General features: G+C 40.4%; 1 long non-coding RNA gene across 1 annotated transcript in view; it reads left to right on the top strand.

Moving 5' to 3' along the window:
• The window catches only part of LOC120239367, a 94065-nt gene that overhangs the window by 60676 nt on the left and 13525 nt on the right, over window positions 1–19864 (top strand). The window contains exon 3 of the long non-coding RNA XR_005530417.1: window positions 7677–7790. This is a non-coding gene — a long non-coding RNA (uncharacterized LOC120239367). The remainder of the gene's footprint in view (window positions 1–7676; window positions 7791–19864) is intronic.

The raw sequence follows: 19864 nt of genomic DNA, 5'->3' as shown, positions 1-19864 counted from the left end.
ATGATGAGGTTACTGATCATCTGACTTTGACTTAACTAAAAAGGAGATTATCCAGTGGGCCTGACTAAATCATACTGGCCCATTACAACTGGGTCTAGAAGTCAGACAAAACAAAAAGAAAAACAAACAAACAAACAAACAAACATCAGAACAATTCAAGGTGACAGAGGGCCTATGGAGGAGGCCACATGACAAAGAACTACAGACAGCCTTTAGGAGCCGAGAATAGCCCTGGCAGCCAGCCAGCAAGAAAACAGAGGCCTCAGTCCTACAACCACAAGGAACTGAATTTGCCAACACTCATATCCACTTGGGAAAAGGACCTTGACCTACAGGAAGAAATGCATCTTAGCCAATCCTTTACTTCAGTTTGTGAAGCCCTGAGCAGAGAAGACCTAGCTCAAGTGGGCCTGGACTCCTGATCTACAGAGACTGTACAGGTAATAACTAATGTTGTTCGAAGCCACCAATTTGCATGATTTGTTATGAGCAATAGGAAAGTAATACAGGCCTCAAAAAAAAAAAGTAACATTTTAATCTGATATCACCAATTTAACTGTCAGAGGAAGGACCTGACCTAGAAGGTCACCTCTGTCACGAGCTATATGTAAGCAACACCTGAAGTCTGTTTTGGAGGAAGAAAACCTATGAAAAAATCCACTAAACAAACTGTTCAGGTGTGAGACTTTGGGTGAGCCCTTTCAGCTTGGTTTCTCTTCTGTAAAGTTTGTTGTAAGTTGAACCAGATGGTAACTAGGGTGCTCTGTTTACTGTTCTTCTGAATTCTCTCAGAATTCCAAACAGTGAGTGCAGAAGAAACAGGGGTGGCTTTGTAATAGAGACCATGTCGTGACTGAGCAAACTGGACTGAACATTCCAATTCCCTTCTAACAGGTGTGTTCTGGGTGTTCCTGAGAGTATAGATGGGGATTCACTGTAGGCAAGCCTCCAAACATGTAGTGGGTTTGGCTCAAAAATATCTTATTTATAGACACCTCTTTCCCTTAGAAGTTTAAATCACTTGAAATACATGTAATTATCTTTGATTCATTCTTAAAGAATAAAGAGGGGCTTTACCTGAGGGTTCTTGAAAGCTACTGACAGGCCCAAGAACATACTCAGGTACTACCCAATTCCATGCAGACAGGGGACTCACATGAAGGTCTTTGGTTTCAGTGGGGCTCTGAATCTCCCCAGGAGTGGGTTAAAATGAGGATAGCCTGATCTTCACAGAGCTCTCCTAAACATTCTGACTGGGAGGGTGCTGGGATGGGTACCTGGAATTTGTATTTTTAGCCAGCACCCACAATGATTCTGAAAGTAGGTGGTCTGTGGACTCAACTGTGAACCACTCAAGGAAGTTTCACAAATAGTAAACTGGAGGTTACTTAGAGTATCAGATAGCAGAATCCAACTCCTGTAACTGAAAAAATTTCGGTGAAGAAATTATGAAGGAATGGGCAGATAGAAGGGAAATAATGGTATTAAAGGACTCAGAGACTTGCAACAGTGGGAAGCCATTACCACCTACAGGTGGGCTGAGGAGCAAGGGGGTGTCACTACATCCCACTGAGCAATGGGAACTGATGAGGAGGGCCCCCAGGAGAGGCTGTGGTCAAAGAGGAATGTAGCAAATTGCTAGAGACTCTGCATGGAAGCAAGGAGGGTGCAGGGAGGGAGGAAGTGAAATCCAACTGGAAGCCAGCAGCAGGGATCCTGAATGCATTCTCTCAGGACTTCAAGGGCACGGAAGAGGGGAGAGAGGCAGTACATGGATGGTGGTGGCAGGAGAAGCAGTGAAAAAGAATCAGCATGTTCTAAATCTCAAGAACAAGATCAAGGACATGAAGAATGGCTGGACAATTGCAGGAGTGAGGCCAGAATGAAGCAGTCAATACCACTAAGAGAATCAGTTATAGGACATGGCCCAGGCCAAGTGCCTGGGACTCAGCAGGGGATGTGGAGTAAGAGAGCACATGAGGAGGAAAGAAGATGGTATGACTGAGCTCTGCTGTTTGTGCACCGGAAAAGTTAATCTGTTGCAGTCAAGACTGAAAACAGCAACAATCATATTTGAATGTCCTGGAGCAGCCTTCCAGGGACATTAGCATCAGCTTGCAGACTACCGTCCGATGCCTTCCTTTGCTAAGATCATTGCCAAAGCTCACTGCTGCCCTCTGGGTAAAAGAAGTCAATGTAACTAACACTTAGAGGGCTCATAAACTGTCTTGTCATTATGATTAATGAATGAGGGATTATCTATTTCCCTTACTAGAGTATGACCACTATTGAACAAACTCAACTGTGTGTGTGTGTGTGTGTGTGTGTGTGTAACTGGACTATGTATTTCAGCTCATAGTACAGCTGAGCTATACTGAGAAAAAGGAATATCTTTTAACTGAATTGGCACTCCTCCCAAGTCCCCACCCATTGGTAAGTAAGTGGGAGAAAAGGTGACTAGTCAATGGGATTTAAAACCCTAGTAATTTGAAGAGTCCCTTATGCCATCTCAGGTCACTGCCCAGTGGCTCAGTTAGCCTGGCTTTCCCTGCTGTGTTACAATCTACTTGAAATGGTAGAGTGTAGGTGTGATCTTGGAAGAGAGGATAGCTTACTGGTTCCCTGTTGTGTTGTGGGGTATGGACAAACCCCTGGTCTCATGAGGGTTCATGAATCTACATATCTCCAGGGGACAACCTCTGTCCAGGTAGTCCTGTTGAGCCCAGGGCTGAAATCTGCAGCTAGAGAACTCTGGCTCTAGCAATTTTTTTCAAGAACGTATCCTTCCTTCCTTCTTTTTCTTTTTTCTTTTTTCTGACTTTTTAAGTTTATTTTTTTATTTTGAGAGAGAGAGCAAGAGCGAGAGCGAGAGAGCACATGCAAGCATGAGCAGGGGAGGGGCAGAGAGAGAAGGAGAGAAAGAATCCCAAGGAGGCTCCATGCTGTCAGCTCAGAGCCTGATGCAGGGCTTAAACTCACAAAACGTGAGACCATGACCTGAGCCAAAATCAAGAGTGGACACTTAACTAAGCCACCCAGGCACCCCTCAAGAACATTTCTTACTCATTGGCCCTGTTCTTCCTTGAGCTTCTTGGCCTGGTTATCTACTCACAGCCTTTGCTGGAGGGTCACCTTGCTTTGCCACAGCAGGCCTGTGGCAAATCCTCTGGCTCTAAAGTCAGCATCCTGTGGGGAAAGAGAAACAAGGGAGATTCCAGATTGCCAGCTAGACCTTTACTGTCTACTCATGACCTCCTACCCTCTTAAGTACCTAGATGACCATGACATGTTGGCATGGGCCTTCTGTCCTGTAAGCTTCTCCTTCAGATCCAAATGGGCAGGTTGCGCCACTCCTTCCCTTGAATGATATCTTCAATTTATCTAAAATGTATATAGTCAGTTCTCATTATATGCTGCTTTTATATTTGTGAATTCGCCTAATCACTAAAATTTGTTTTAAGCCCCAAGTCAGCATCTTACACTTTCATGGTTGTTTGCAGAGTGGTGAGAAATTTGAGTTGCCATTTTGCACGTTCTCAGCTGAGGTCAAATAAGGTGACACTCTGTCTTCTTATTTCGGGACTCACACTGTCAGCAAGTATTCCTTACATGATCTGTTTGGTGCTCAACTTTTCATATTTTTGTGCTTCGTGTTGGTGATTTTGCTGTTGGAAATGGCCCCTTGAGTATAGGTACTGAAGTGTTGTTGATCACTCCTGAGAGCGAGAAGGCTGTGAAGTGCCTTATGGAGAAATTATATGTGACATGAGCTGAATGTTTGTGTCTTCCAAAAGTTATATGTTGAAGCCCTCATCTCCAGTGTGACTATATTTGAAGATGGGACATCTAAGAAGGTAATCAAAGTCAAATGAGGTCTTATGCGTGGGCCCTGATTAATGTTATAAAAAGAGATGAGAGCTCTTTCTCATGCGCTGCACTTGGGCGAAAGACTAAGTGAGGGCAAAGTGTCCATCTAAAACCAGGAAGAAAGCTTCCACAAGAAACCTATCATCACCTTGGTCTTAGACTTTCCTGCTTCCAATACTGTGGGAAATTAAATTTCTGCTGTTTAAGCTACTCAGTCTGTGTTATTTTGTTACAGAAGCCTGAGTAGACTAAGACAATGATGTGTTAAATTAGCTTCCTTCAGATATGTTTTATAGACCTGTTGTCTGTGAGTTCAGTGTTAATGAGTCAATGGTGTCTATTAAATAAAGTATATTTAAACAGATATACACATAAACCAGGATTATATATTGATTATTTAATGAATTAAAAAATTCTGCTCCGTGATAGATGCTGTTGAGAGAATGAGAAGACATAATGATAAATGATAAAGGACTGTTATCCAAAATATACCAAAAATTCTTAAAACCCAACAACAAGAGAATGAACAACCTGATTTAAAAATGGACAAAAGATCAGGACACCTCAGCAAAGAAGATATGTGGAAGGCAAATAAGCATATGGAAAGATACTCCACATTATATGTCATTAAGAAAATGCAAACCAAAACAACAATGAAGTACTCCCACATGCCTATTAGAATGGCTCAAATATACAACAGTGATACCACCAAATGCTGCTGAAGATGTAGAACAATAGGAACTCTCATTCACCTGCTGGTGGAAATGCAAAATGGTGCAGCCACTGTGGAAGACAGCTTGGCAGCTTCTCAAAAGCTAAATGTATTTGTACCATATGATCTAGTGGTTACACTCCTTGGTATTCAGTCAAATGAGTTGAAAACTTACATCCACAGAAAACCCTGCACATTGGATGTTTCTAGCAGCTTTATTCCTAATTACCAAAACTTGGAAGCACCCAAGATGTCCTTAAGTAGGAGAATAGATAAATAAACTGTATTCATTAGTCTGCTCCAGCTGCTATAATAGAATACCCTGGATGGGTTGACTTACACACAGATTTTTTTCACAGTTCTGGAGGCTAGAAATTCAAGATCAAAGTGCTGGAAAATTTGATTACTGGTGAGAGATTTCTTCCTGGCTTGCAGATGGCTACCTTCTCATTTCGTCTTCACGTAGCCCTTCTTTTGTGTGAGCATGTCTCTTCTTCTTATAAGGACAGCAGTCCTATCGATTAGGGCCCCACCTTTAGGACCTTATGACCTTGTTTAGCCTTAATCACCTTTGTAAAGGCCTTGTCTCCAAATGCGGTCACATTGGGGGTTAGAGGTTCAACATACGAATTTTACGGGGGGAACATACTTCAGTCCATTACACTGAGGCATATCCAGACAATAAAATAGTATTCAGCATTAAAAAGAAATGTGCTTCAAGCCAAGAAAAGCTATGATGGAGGGGGAACTGAAATATATATCACTAAGTGAAAGAAGCCAATCTGAAAAGTCTACATGCTGCATGATTCCAACTATATGAGATTCTGGAAAAGGCAGAACTATGAAGGCAGTGGAAGATTGGTGGTTGCCAGGGGGTGAGGGAAAGGGAGAGATGAATAGGTGAAGGACAGGAGATTTTTAGGCAATGAAACTCTTATGTATGATCCTATAGTGGTGCATATGTGTCACTGTTTGTCAAAACCCATGGAATGTCCACTCATATAAACTATGGACTTTGGATAATTCTGATGTGTCACTATAGCTTCATCAATTGTAACAAGTATACCAGTTTGGAGGGGGATGGTCATAGCCTAGGAGACTATGAGTATGTGGGGGCAGGAGGAGTATAGGAACACTCTGTACTTTCTGCTTTCTGCTCAGCTTTGCTGTACACCTAAACAAACAAACAAAAAATCCTATTTCAAAGGGAAAAAGATGTGACCAGAAACCTAACTATGTGTGTCCCCAGAGAGCAGTGGTCCAGTATTTGCTAATTCAGTGTTTGTGATGATTTTAATGAGTGAGGAGAATTGACTGGATGCAGTCCCACTCCAGGCCCACAGCCAGGAGGGGCAAATGGGACATTCATCTGGCTAGCCACCTCCCACACCTTCCTTCCTCCTTTCTTCTTCCCACTTTTCTGGGGTCAGAGACAGACCCCTTCCCCGCCACACAAACTGGCCTTCACTAACCAACTTCCTGTTTTTGAAGTACTTTCTGTAAAACCCTGGGGTCTAGTTGGCCAGGCAGGCTCATTACTGGGCTATCAGGTAAAGACATGGGGATAATTCTTTCTCAAAAATGTCAGGCAAGCTTGTAAAGCTAACATTACACTGCAAGCCTCTATCGAGGAAGGCTGGAAGGTGATTATTATCCTAACTCTCTTTGAGTTCCTTCCCTACTGAACTCTGTAATCTCTTGCCCTTCCCTGCTGCGTTCCTCATCTCTGGATATTCCAGGTCAATGAGGAAAAAACTGACCTACCGGCAAGGCAAAAAGAGCAAAGTTCGTTAATCATTTAAAAAAAAAAATTATGTTTATTTATTACTGAGACAGAAACAGAGCATGAGTAGGGGAGGGGTAGAGAGACAACACAGAATCTAAAGCAGGCTCCAAGCTCTGAACAGTCAGCACAGGGCCCACATGGGGCTTGAACCCATGAACCATGAGGTCATGACCTGAGCCAAAGTCGGAGGCTTAACCTACTGAGCCATCCAGGTGCCCCAGTTCATTGATCATTTGTAACAAGTTGTCCCCATTTTCTCTGAGAACTTTGTAGCACAGACCTCTGCACCTTGAATGTGATAGGTGTCTGGTGACAGATGGCACCTGAGTCAGAAGCTGTCAAGTAAGAACTACCATATGGTTGCCCCACCTTTAGACTGCAGGCGTTGATTTATATCTTTTCTCTTCCTTCTTCCTCCTTTGATTGTCACACCTTCGTGACCCTACAACCAATATCCCCTTAAGGATAAAAACCCCCAAATGCACAGTCATCTTGGCAACACCTTTTCTGTTTTAATTCTTGGACACTGCCTCCTTCCATGAGCTACCAGCTCTCAAGGAGAGCTTTCAGTTTTAGAGTTTTCATCAAATATCTTCAATATACTTCCTTTCATAATGTAGGTGGCACTTCAGTAGGTGCCCCCAACAACTTGAGAGTGCACTGTATGACTTAAATTAAGAAATTGGCACTCTAGGGGCATCTGAGGGACTCAGTCAGTTAGGCGTCCAATGGCTCAGGTCATGATCTCATGGTTCATGGGTTCAACCCCCGCTTCAGGCCTTCTGCTGTCAGCACAGAACCCACTTCAGATCCTCTGTCCTGTCTGTCTCTGCCCCTTCCCCAGCTCATGTGCACTCACTCTTTCATGCTCTCTCTCAAAAATAAAAATTAAGAAAGAAAGAAAGAAATCAGCACACCAGACCAACACAGCCATAGAATGTAACTCTGTTGAATGCCTATTGATAAACTTAAGGGAAAGTAGAAAAAAGAAATGTCAATGAGAAAAGGCATTAATCAGCATGAACACAGAGAAAAAGGAGACTTGCAAAGGCGTGTGTCCCAGAAGAATGTCCTATCCGTGACTATGTATTTGGTCTGTCTGGCAAGTGTATCTTTAATATGGAGGAGGATAAAACAGGCTGCAGAACACAATGCTATTGTGCTCCCATTACCTTGATTGTTGTCCATGCTCGCCAAACAGTTTGGCTGGTGCTACTATAGCTTGTCAGAAAGGACAGAGAGGACTACTCAGGTCACCATGAATATCACATTCTAAATTTGCATTCTAGCTTCATACATCATGTCTTCCAGGCTTTGTTTAAATGAGTCAGCATCTGAAGTCTGGCCAACCCTGGGACACTTACAACATCATTTCTGCCCCTCAAGATTGTGAACCAGATTTGGGGAAGTGGTGAGTTCTCCAAGGTAAGTGCTGATTTGTAGGGTCTGTCTGGGGGCCAGTCTTGACATCACTCTCTAGAGATTCTTTACCTGGGGGTGCCTGGGTGGCTCAGTCAGTTGAGTGTCTGTCTTCGGCTCAGGTCATGATCTCAGGGTTCATGAGATTGAGCCCCACGTTGGGCTCTGGGCTGACTGCTCAGAGGCTGGAGCCTGCTTCAGATTCTGTGTCTCCCTTTCTCTCTGCCCCTCCCCTGCTTATAATCTGTCTCTCTCTCTCAAAAATAAAATGAAAACATTTAAAAAAATAGTTACCTGTTATAAAGATTCTTTACTCTACGTTAGCCTGTTTGGGCGAAGCAACAATTCTTGGGTAATGCACAAGAATGATATTTCCTTTGCTAGATGATTATATTGCTTCTCGTTGCTGGTTGGAAATACCCTGGGGGCCTTGTTATCCCACAATACTGGACACTTCTGCTTCTGGGGAGACAAAGCTCTCAAGAGTAATGTTTGTAAAACATTGAGTAAATTCATTAAAAATTTACCAATACTTTTACAACTTCAGGCAAAATGTTTCTGGGAAGTTTGGGTTTAAGAGGAACTTCTACCCCATTGCCACCCCTCCCACCCTGTTTCCCTGTCTAGATCACACTAGGGGCTGAAGGCACGCTGGTAATGTGGGATTTCTTTTCTAAGTTTTGTTGATATTGCCTGTAACAAACAGCAGTGGCATTCATCAAAGGAGTGGGTTGAAGCTGTTTCACTTTGAGAATTGGCTGAGGCTACCATTTCTACCATCAAAGTATACCTATAAATGAGTTTAAAATATACCTGAGATCTTGGTTGACCTCCTTGGCCATATTCTAACAACTCTTCATTTCTGGACAGGTACCAGTGTCCTGTCTAGGTTTTTCTTTACCCTGGCACCATGGGAACACTCATACATAACCTAACTGTTTTCATTTCTGAAAAACAGTGCATGCTATCACCAGAGCAGCGAAAGTTAACCATGCATATCTTAAACAGGATTTGGTTTGGAATGTGATACTGACTCTATAACAAGCTATCAATCTTGTGAGCTTCTTCATTTATTATATAACTAAAGTCTGCCTCCTCCTCCTCCTCCTCCTCCTCCTCCTCCTCCTCCTCCTTCTTCTTCTTCTTCTTCTTCATGTTTATCCATTTGAGAGAGAGAGAGAGAGAGAAGGAATCCAGAGCAGACTCCAGGCTCTGAGTTATCAGCACAGAGCCCAATGTAGGGCTCAAACCCATGAAGTGTAAGATCATGACCTCAGTCAAAGTCAGATATTTAACCAGCTGAGCCACCCAGGCACCCCTCAAGTCAGCCTTATTCTTAATATTACGGCTCTGGTTGTGACATTCAACCATTCTCCCCAGAGATTGTAGCTGGTCTGTTTCTTGTTTTACGCTAGAAGTCAAGACACTATTACTTGGATTTCCTTCTATAATCTAGATGACAATCCAATCCCATGAAAATTGTGAAAATCATTGGCAAAAGCTAAATTGTATCTATCTGTCAACTGGCTATAAGCTCTTGTACGTTTATAAACAAAAAGTAGCATTTCTAAGAACATTATGTGACAATTCTGAGGTAGGAAATTTGACATGATCTGGAGCCATTTTAATAATGGATGTTCGATGTATTCAAACACATATTTATATGGGTCAAGATTAGCATTTGGTTAATTAAGAACTTTTGCCTTATCAATCGCTTTGTCACTTAAGTGGGGGAGTTGCCACACAGCAACTTCTTTTAGTTCTGGACTGGTTATTTGTTATTTTTGTTCTTGCTGTCAGTACCCCTGTTTTAGATTTCCAAGAGATCTGAAAGATCTACCAGTTGTTAGTGCTTCCAAAGGTGGGGATTAGAGTGGGGTTCTCTTCCCTTCTCCATCCACTCCTCATAACCCATCAATTACTCCAGTTCTAGATGCCATCTCACGGTCCGGGTGATGTTCAAGGACACTTGTTTGAAGGTACTGGTAATATCAATGCATATTTTATTTTTAAGAAAATGTTTCACATCACTGGAGAAAAAGTAGCCGGCAACAACCCTTTTAAGTTCACAGCTGCTGCCAACTTCAGTGCCATTCACGTTTAGTCTAATAATTTTCCTAGGCAAGGAGACTCTTCCGTAAGGCACCTAATAGACTGTGCAGAGAGGAGAAATTATTCCGGTTTTATGAAGTGAACATATTTACTTATTCTTATTTTACTTAGTTATAAAAGTTATTTCTCCATCCTTCATGGGAATGTATGTTTATGAGAAATGGTACCTATTTAAGTAGCTTATAAGATGATAGAAATTTTTTCATTCCAAAGCTAAGGTTTCATATCAGATGCCTCCCCAAAATTAAGTCATTTTATGCTTGATGTATTTAAAACCTAAAACTTTATTTTAGGCAATACAAGGAGTTTTTCGAAGACGTAAGTTATTTTCAGAACAGGCAAGATTTTTATCCAAGATATGGCTCTGACAAACGAAACCACTTATATGTTTTCCCAGGTGAAGACTTACCCAATAGTATAAGTAAGCAAAACAGTGCAAGATGCTTTTTTATTTTTTGACAGATAGTTTTAAAATTTGTTCCTGACTTTTGGTTCAGTTCAGCACTTGATTATCTTCTGGCCACCATTTCTAGGAGCAAACTAAGTTCTGCTGCAATAGGAGAAAATGAACTTGGGTTTCAGATTAAACTTTGTATTTTTGAGGTTTTAGACAAATGTGTGGGTCTAAGCATGAACAGGTCATTTGTCTGCCCATCTGTAACCAGTCTCAAGAAGATCATGTGAGAAGGAATTGGAAATGATTAAATGGACTCAGTTTTGATTGGTGAGTCAGAGGTCTCAGAAGTCAAGTTCAGATCTCCAGTTGAAAGCCATAGGCTGGCACTGAAACCTCTTAGGCCAGAACTCTGTATTGTTTATCTGCCTCTGTGAAGGGCACACTGCCCACCCTTGACTCAGCCTCAGGCGGGGAGACTAGTGTTTCTCATATGACATAATGCTGGCCCAAAATCTGAAACAGGGGGAAAAAATGAAGTCATGCCAGCTTGTTTGATTTGGGGAATCATTATTGAATATTTAGGATTAAGCTTAATATTGCTATTTGAATGATAACATTTTATGGATCAAAGGAGTAGATATAGTCTGTCTTAGTCTAGTGCTTGATCTGTATATAAGTGACCATTTAAAAAAACATGATGATCTGTGATTTCTGCCACACTCAGTGGTTTGTAACGTCCAGCAAGACATAGCCCGTGTAAATCCAACCTTGGAATATCACATACAACCACTTAAAAGAAGTGGCTGTGGAGAAGATGTTTAAGAAGCAGAGGTAGGTAGCATCTGGGTTTTACAAATGGTTTTACACAGAATGAACAGAAGCAAACCAAAAAGGCTGCTGGTGAGGCAGAGCCCAGGACATCTTCCACTGCCTGCATATGTTTGCAGCAACATAGGGCATGAACCAACTTCCGTTTGGAGAAACCTGGCCTGGTCGCTGCCTTTGGCAGGGAAACTGCCAGACAGATTCTGCCTAGCCTGCTCCTTGGCATTGGTTTGCTGAGCAAAAGGTTTAGGCTCAGAAGAGATGACCAATGAAATGCAATAAAGTCTGTGATCCTTTGCCATGGGGGCAATACTCAGAAAAAAACAGGGCTGTCTTTCAAAGTAGGAAACTGTCTGGACACCATCTGGGACAGTTTTTGAGGTCCTTCTGCTCTCCATTCTGGCTTCTGGTTGGTGGTGGCAGCCCTACATTCTAGCTGCAGGCTGTGGAGGAACTGCCAGACACATAACTAGTTCAGACTGGGTCTGAATTCCCCCAGGAAGTACAGCACTGAGTGTGTGTGTATGTGTGTGTTAGGGGAGGGGTGGGGAGGAAGCGGTTATTACCCATCAATATGCCTGAAAGACCTAGTTCCTGGAAAAAAAAAAAAAAAGGAATAAGGTAGCTTATTGTTTGGGAACTTGGAGAGAGAAATTCTCACTTTGTAGTAAAGCATTAGGCTGTGAATTATGTATGGGTGGAAAATGTGCTTTCCTGCAGCTCTATAGTGGAAGAGGTATTTAATGCAGAGGAGAACACAGATGGCTGCATTTTTCTTATCGTTGATTGAATTTCTGTGTTGTAAATATGTATGTGATGTTGGAAAATAAGCATTAGAAGAGTAAGTGAAAGTGAGGGAGGGAGTACTTCCTTTGGGCCAGAATGGTGGGAGGCAGGAAAATGAACTATTCACCTGTATCACCATCACTGCCACCATCACTGCACACACACATGCAAATATAAACACAAACATGCATCACTGTCAAAGTGTCTACCTCCTCTGCAGCACTATCAACACACTTGATTCATAGAAATCCAAAATTAGATGAACATGTCCTTCAAGCTTACACTTTAATAGTCCTCATGATTATTTATTTTATTTGCAATAAAATTCACATGTGTTGAATTCAATGAATTTTGGCAAATACAGACTCCCAAGTAACAACCATATAAAGATATAGACCATTTCTATCACCCTGAAAAATTTTCTAAGCTCTTTTGTAGTCAATCTCTCCACTTCACCCCAAGAACCAGACAGCCATTGATCTACTTTCAGTCCATGTAAATCAGATTTGCCTATTCTAGATTTCCATATAAACAGAATGTACCGTATGTACCTTTTCATGTCTTTTACATAGCATGATGCTTTTAACATGTTAAGATCCATGTTGCTACATAAATGAGTAGTTCATTCCTTTTTACTGTAGACTAATACCCCATTGAATGGGTATACCACAATTTATTTATCCATTCACCTCTTGATGAACATTTGTGTTGCTTTCAGTTTGGAGTTATTGTGAATGAAGCCTATATGAATATTAGTATTCTGGTGCTGTGTGGACAAACATTTTCATTTCTTTTAGATAAATACATAATAATAATATTCGTGGGTTGTTTTCACCAATTTTACTATGTTGTTTATGTGTTTTCAATTGCATTAATTTCTGCTCTTTATGATTTCCTTCCTTATAATTACTTTGGATTCAATTTACCCTTCATTTCCTAGCTTATAAGGTAAAAATTTGGAGAATTGAACTTGAGAATTTTCTTATTTTCTACCTCCCAAGCTTTATTGAGATATTATTGATATATAACATTGCAATTTTAAGGTATATGATGTGATGATTAGATACATGGATATATTGAAAGAATTTTCTTATTTTCTAATGTAAGTAAATAAAACTACAACTTTCCTTTTAGAGACCACTTTGACTTTACCTCACAAATGTTGATACACAGACAGTCTAGTCTATACACAGTACTGAAGGACCATAAAAATGGCCATGCAGACTGACATTCTGCAAAGTGATCTTAATAATCAATGGAAAACTTACAACCGTTCTGTGACCTTGAAGATTTTTTTGTCATGGCCTTAGAAACTCTGCTATATCTGTGTAGGAAAATGACAAAATATTGTGGAACTAATATTTATTTAGAACACTGTAATTTAAACTCTTAGAAGCATTAAAGTGTGTATAGTGAAACACTTTGAGGATTAAAGTGGTCTCCTTCTTTGTAAAAAACTTAGAAAATGGATACAGGGTTTCAATTTGGGAAATGAAAAAAGTTCTGGAGATGGGTGGTGGTGATAGCTACACAGCAATGAGAATATACCTAATGCCACAGAACTGACTGCTTCAAAGTGTGAAATGATAAATTTTATATTATTTATGTATTACCATGATTGAAAGGAAAAACAAATCGAAAGAGTTTGAACAGTGCTTGCTGCCTCGTCATTGTATAATTTATGATGAAGAGTGATCACGTTTTCTTTGGCTCTGTGAATTGTCATATTCAGAACTTGCTAACTTTGATTCAGCTCCCAACGTTTGAACTTTTGCACATTCAATGGTATGAAATATCCAAGAGTCCTTTCATGTAACATTTTTTTGCTAGTATCCTTTCCTTTGGGGCATCTTCATCCTTTTCATTATAAGTACATTCCTTATTTATGTCACTTTCACTACCTTCCTCAGACTATAAATCTAGAATCTCTCAAAAAGCAACAATACTCAGATTCCCACATTAGCTATTTCCATTTGCATTTGATTCAAAGTATTCTTCCAACATGATCATGTTTTATTAGTTTGATGTACTTTCATCTCTGTTGGCCAGTTCCTTCTTTGGGTCATCCATTTTTGTAAAATGTCATGTGATTTATCAGTGGGAGACCAAGAAGGAAACAGCATTATTATAGGTGTGTGAACTGAGTAATAGAGGCACAGCAACAAATCACCAAAGAATTTTGGAAGAAGTGATGTGATTGGCCACTGACAATGATGAGCATCTGTTATTTGCATAGTGATTCATGGACTGATGATCTAACAATGAAGTTTATTGAATTACTTATAGTTAATATACTATGATAAATGAAATGTGGTAACTGAAATCTGAAGCATGTTGATGGGGGACTGGTATTATTTATGGGGTAACTGAAATCCATGCATATTAGAACCTGTGCAAAGTATGGATTGCTTGTACTATGTTCTTACTTTGTGATTTCTTTTGACCATGAGTTATTAAAAAATGTGTTTAATTTCCAAATATTTGGAGATTTTGCAGATATCATTTTATATTGCTTTGTATTTTAATTCCACTAGAAGAGGACATAGTCTGTATGATTTAAAGTCTTTTAAATATATTGAGATTTGTTTTATGGCCTAGCATACGGTCTATATTGACTAATGTTCCTTGTGCACTTGAAAAAGTATATGAATTCTGTTGTTATTCAATGTAACATACTATTATGTCAAGTTGGATTATGGTACCATTAAGGTTTCTAGAACGTTGATGCTTTCTATTGACTTTATCAAGTATTTAAGAGAGAAGTATTGAACTCTTCAACTGTCATTGTGGATTTGAATGTTTCAATTCTCAGTCCATCAGTTATTCTTTCACATATTTTGAAGCTCTATTGTAAAAGTACTTATTTTTAGGATTATTAATGTCTCCTTGATGATGGACCCTCTTATTCTTATCAAATGACCCTCTTGACTCCTGATAATATTTCTTTTCCTGAAGTCTATTTGTCCAACATTGAATATAGTTACTCTAGTTTTACTGTGATTAGTATTGACCTAGTATACTTTTTTCCATCCTTTTACTTTTAATCTATCCTTGTCTTTATATTTTAGGGCATTTCCTATAGTAGCTTGTAGTGGGTCTTGCTTTCCATCCAGTCTGGCAATCTCTGCCTTTCAATTGGAGTGTACATAAATCTAAAATGTAGAATCCAAATGCAAAATAGAGACTCTTTATATTTAGTATAAGTATTGATACCCTTGTTGCATTTATATTTTCCTTTAAATATATGAACATATTTAAGTCATTGTTATAAAATTCTTATATGCTAATTTTGTTATCTGTGAGGACTCTTTCTAGTGACTGATTTTCCTCCTGGCATTAGGTGTTGTTGCTTTATTCTGCATATCTAATGACTTTTCATTGAATGCTACAGGTTATGAATGTTGTGCTGCTGAGTGTTTAGATTTTGTTGTCTTCCTTTAAAGAATCTTGAATATTATTTTTTTTAATTTTAATGTTTATTTATTTTCGAGAGAGAGAGACACACACACACACAGAGTGTGAGCAGGGGAGGGACAGAGAGAAGGAGACACAGAATCCGAAGCAGGCTGCAGCCTCTGAGCTGTCAGTACAGAGCCCGACACGGGGCTCAAACTCACGAACTGTGAGATCATGACCTGAGCTGGAGTAGGACGCTTAACTGTATGAGTCACTCAGGCGCCCCAGAATGTTGAGTATTATTTAGTAGAAAATTAAGTTACTCATCATCAACTTGATTTCAGAGATTTATCTTTGTGTTTTGTTAGAAAGGATATAAAATAGTTTTTAATCTAGAGACAATTTAGCCTTACTCCCAAGACATGACCACTATGAATGCACTGGGTATTCAATGAGGCCTCTTTACCCCCGCTGGTAAGAACTCAACTTTCTACCAGATCTGTAGTAGCTCAGGAAATTGTTCAGTTTGTAGCTTTCAGGCAGTTGTGCTAATAGCAGTCCAATCCACCCTGCATAGATTAGTATTCAGACAAGGGGTATTCAGTAGTATTCAGGCTTAAGGGCATCCTTCAAGCTCTTGTTTAACCTCTTCCTCTCTGGAGCTTTGACAGATATCTTAGTCTTTCCAATCTCCTACATCTGTCTCCTCTGTTCAGAGAGACTACTGCCTAAATTCCCTCTTCCTATGGTTTGGAAATTGCTTCCATGCAAAAATCTGGAATAATCAGAAGGTCACATTGTTTGTTTCTTTTCTTTCAATGGCATCTAATATTTATAGGATAAAGTTCTAGCTCCTTTACATAATGACATCTTAAGTAGATTTATTTTTCCTTCCCAGTATTTCAGACTTTTTCTTCAGTAGCCTTTATATTATTGAAGACCTAGCCCCAGGAAGAAGAGAACGTAAAAGCTGGAATAAGATAAATATATAAATAAAAATAAATAAAAACTTTGCTCAGCATTGAGTTTAGATGCTAAACTTGATTAGAAGACAATGGTCTTAGAAATCAGGCTTTCAAGAGACAGAGTTTTCTGAGAAATCCCACAGTTTGATTTCTACTTGTTAAGAAACCAAAGTTAGGGGGTTTACTACAAAGTAGATCATAGATCTGGGGAAAATGTAGGATAAGTTTTTCTTCTCCTCACAGTAGAAGAAAAATCCTAATGAGGTTGGGTCGGGGGATAATGGGGAAAAGGTCAGGAAAGAGGAGAATCCTCTGGCTTCTGCATCAGGGTCAGAATCTGGGGTGGTAGTGGAGGTAAGGGAATGTAGACAGTTGTGAGGGAACATGAGAATGTTCTAGAACCCTGTTTTCCTAGGGATAGCTAGAGAGACTGCAGACCTTCCAGAGAAGCAGGTAGTGAGGCTGAGGTTCTACCTACATAACTGGATGACTGAGAGAAGAGCTGAGGAAAGTGGACCTCATAACAGCCTCCCTGAGATCTACCCATTTGGGCAAAGTCAGAGAGCAGTACCCAGGTTCCAAGGTAGAAGAGTGTGATGTCACTGAAAATGTTGGCTGCTGGAGTCTGATTAATGCCCAAGAGGTCAGACCCCATTACCTTCATAGATCTTAGCACCCTGCGAGCATGGCACAGCAGCAAAAGCTACCAGTAAAGAGGTTTACATCTGGAGAGGATCCAGGTAAGTCTACACTGCATAGGGGACAGGAGATTCACCTTTCCTAATACAGGACAATATATGATCCGTGTCCCTCCCCCGGAAAGTTAGAAAAGAGTAAGTGAAGAGGGATGTGGAGAAAAATCTCTAAGTCATCATGTACTTACTCTTAAGAGGGTTATGTTTGAGCTGGAGAGTGACTGAGGTAAAATATGTGAATTTGGATGAAAAAAAACTTGCATTGAGCTGAGAAATGTAGAAAAGGAAAGACTCTTCCTCCACCCTCTTAGATTTGTATCTGTTCTTGCAAATTAAGCTAACAAAAAACACCAAGAGAAGAAAAGTATGCAAATTTTATGTAGCATAGGAGCCTTTACAGAAGACAAATGAAGACCCAGAGAAATAATTAGGCCCCTGGGAACTTACATATCATTTTAACAAAGAACAGTAAACAGTGTGGAGATGGGACAAAGCAAAGGAAAGAAGGTTTAAGCTTCTAGGGGTAGTAAATTGTGAGAAAGTGACTAAGAAGTATCCGAGGGGAACTAATAGAAAATAAGGGTTATTTTAGTTAGGTTTTTTTGTACAGACTCATGTTGGCATGGACTCTCCATCTCCAGTCATGAGAATATTCTCCTTTTCCTGGTACAGCAAGAGTACCTTTTTGCTGGAAAATTATACTTGGATTTTAGCCCGGTGAGGGGAGGTCAGAGAGTCCTTCCTGCATCTGCTGTTTCTAAATTGCCTTCAGCTCAAAATAATCAATATGACAAAGTGGGATATTTTGGGGTATTCTGATCCCCTTCAAGTACATTGAATAGTATGAAACAAAGTCTCTGCTTCAATTAGAATGTGAGATTTATGGCAGCATTGAGTCAATTTCAGAAATCAGTTATGTTTTTGCACATATCCATATTGTAACTGCTCACTTTTACCTATTAAAAGGTCAAAAATAAAACAAGCAAAGCACTCTTTGTGATGTAGTTCCTCTTACCACCTGTACTTTATTCTGCAGTATCACTAAACTGCTATATACCACCGTCTTTTGCTGATGTGTGTCACCACTCTGTGATCTGGGTCTAACTCTAGCAGCAGTTAGTTCTTCAATGGCTGGAAACAAATCTCATTCACCCTTGCATTCCCAGAACCTAGCACAATGTGTCAGGTGATAGGTCTCAATCAACATGGCATGGGTGTATGGATTAAAAACATCCCAACACTCGTAGACAAACTACAGTGAGAAAAAGCAAGAGACTGCTGTGTGATTGAAAAACACCTCAATACCTTCCTCTGGAAATGAGTCCTAGGACCTGACATTCTTCCACCAGAGACTGCACTGAGCTACAGTGCAAACTCCTTACTAATTGTTAGGTGTGATAGCACCTTATCACAAATAAGTTCAGCTGAGTAGGGGTGGAGAACAGGGTTCTACAAAAAGGAAATAACTTACAGGGATCTCTATGGGGCACTGAAGGGAAGGCAGGTTCCCTGGAGCAGCCAAGGTAAGACTTTTTTTTTTTTAATGTTTTATTTATTTCTAGGAGAGAGAGAGAGAGAGCGTGAGCAGGGGAGGGTCAGAGAGAGAGGGAGATACAGACTCTGAGATAGACTCCAGGCTCTGAGCTGGCAGTCAGCACAGAGCCGGACGCGGGGCTCGAACCCACGAACTGCGAGATCATGACCTAAGCGAAAGTCGGACCCTCAACAGACTAAGCCACCCAGGCGCCCCTAGACTTTTTAAGGAAGCTTAGGGCAGTGTAAAGAAACCGAAGCTACTGGTGGGGAGTCCGTTGGGGGGGGAGAGAAAGGATGGCTTCGTGGATATGTGACCAATCCATTTGCACAGTCCCCCCCCCACTTAAGAGGTCCCATCTTGCTTTAATCCTTTGCTGTTGCCATCTTGAAATACTTAATAATTTTTTAACAAAGGACACTGTAGTTTCATTTTGCATTGGACCCCCTAAATTACGTATCTGGTCCTGGTTGAGGGATGCCAAATGGAAGGAAAGGGTACAGAGAGAGAAGATGAGAAGAGCCACAAGAAGAGTTATTCTACCTTCATGGCCCTGAGGTCAAGCTATAAGCCAGTGGGATGGCCAGGAGGGCTGAAGAGAAACTTGAGTGGCCACCCTCCAGTGCTTCATGTATCTCATACTTACAGGTGGGCTTCTGAGCCATCTGATCCCATGGGACTCTTTCATCTGCTTCGTTTAGTCCTGGGTTTACAGCCTCTTTTTCTGTGGTGATACTTCAGTAACACCTTCTGGGTTGTATCACTGATGGCTCAGGCTTCCTTCCTTTGAAGAACACCTAAGAGTTGGATGTCCTTTGTTAATGTCATTATCAGTGACCTTAGTGACATTTGAGGAGGTAGCCAGCCACAAAGACTGTAAAGACTGTACTGTACATAAAGAAACAGTGGCAGGCGAGGGCCTGGAGATCATATAATAAATTAATCATTACATTGGGCATCTTTTTTTTTTTTTTTTTTAAATAATCAGTGGTTATAGCCTGCTGAGAAAACAGTCACAATCATTACTATCATATCTGAGAACCTGTAAAATACCCTCCTGATTGACACACTATGATTAGGAGTATGCCCCAATCCCTTTAGCATAATTTGAAACAAAAGATGACAATCTGATTTATCTAATGCATTTCCTCAGTGAATTCATCATTAGTATTGTCATCTTCCTTTCCAGATAAGAGTTCTTCACGTACAACTAGCCAAACATTTATGTCTCTACATGTATTTCTATTTGTCTTTAGTACAAACTGGACCAAAACCTGATTGAATGCTGTGTTTCTCATCTATAACTAGAATAAAACTAGAAAATGACAAGCATTACACAAAGGAAAGTCCCCTCTTTGTCATTTTTATGA

Source organism: Hyaena hyaena, unplaced genomic scaffold, assembly GCF_003009895.1.
Source record: "Hyaena hyaena isolate Hyena2069 unplaced genomic scaffold, ASM300989v1 scaffold_229, whole genome shotgun sequence".
NCBI lineage: Eukaryota > Metazoa > Chordata > Mammalia > Carnivora > Hyaenidae > Hyaena > Hyaena hyaena.
This window is presented reverse-complemented; position numbering and strand designations above follow the sequence as displayed.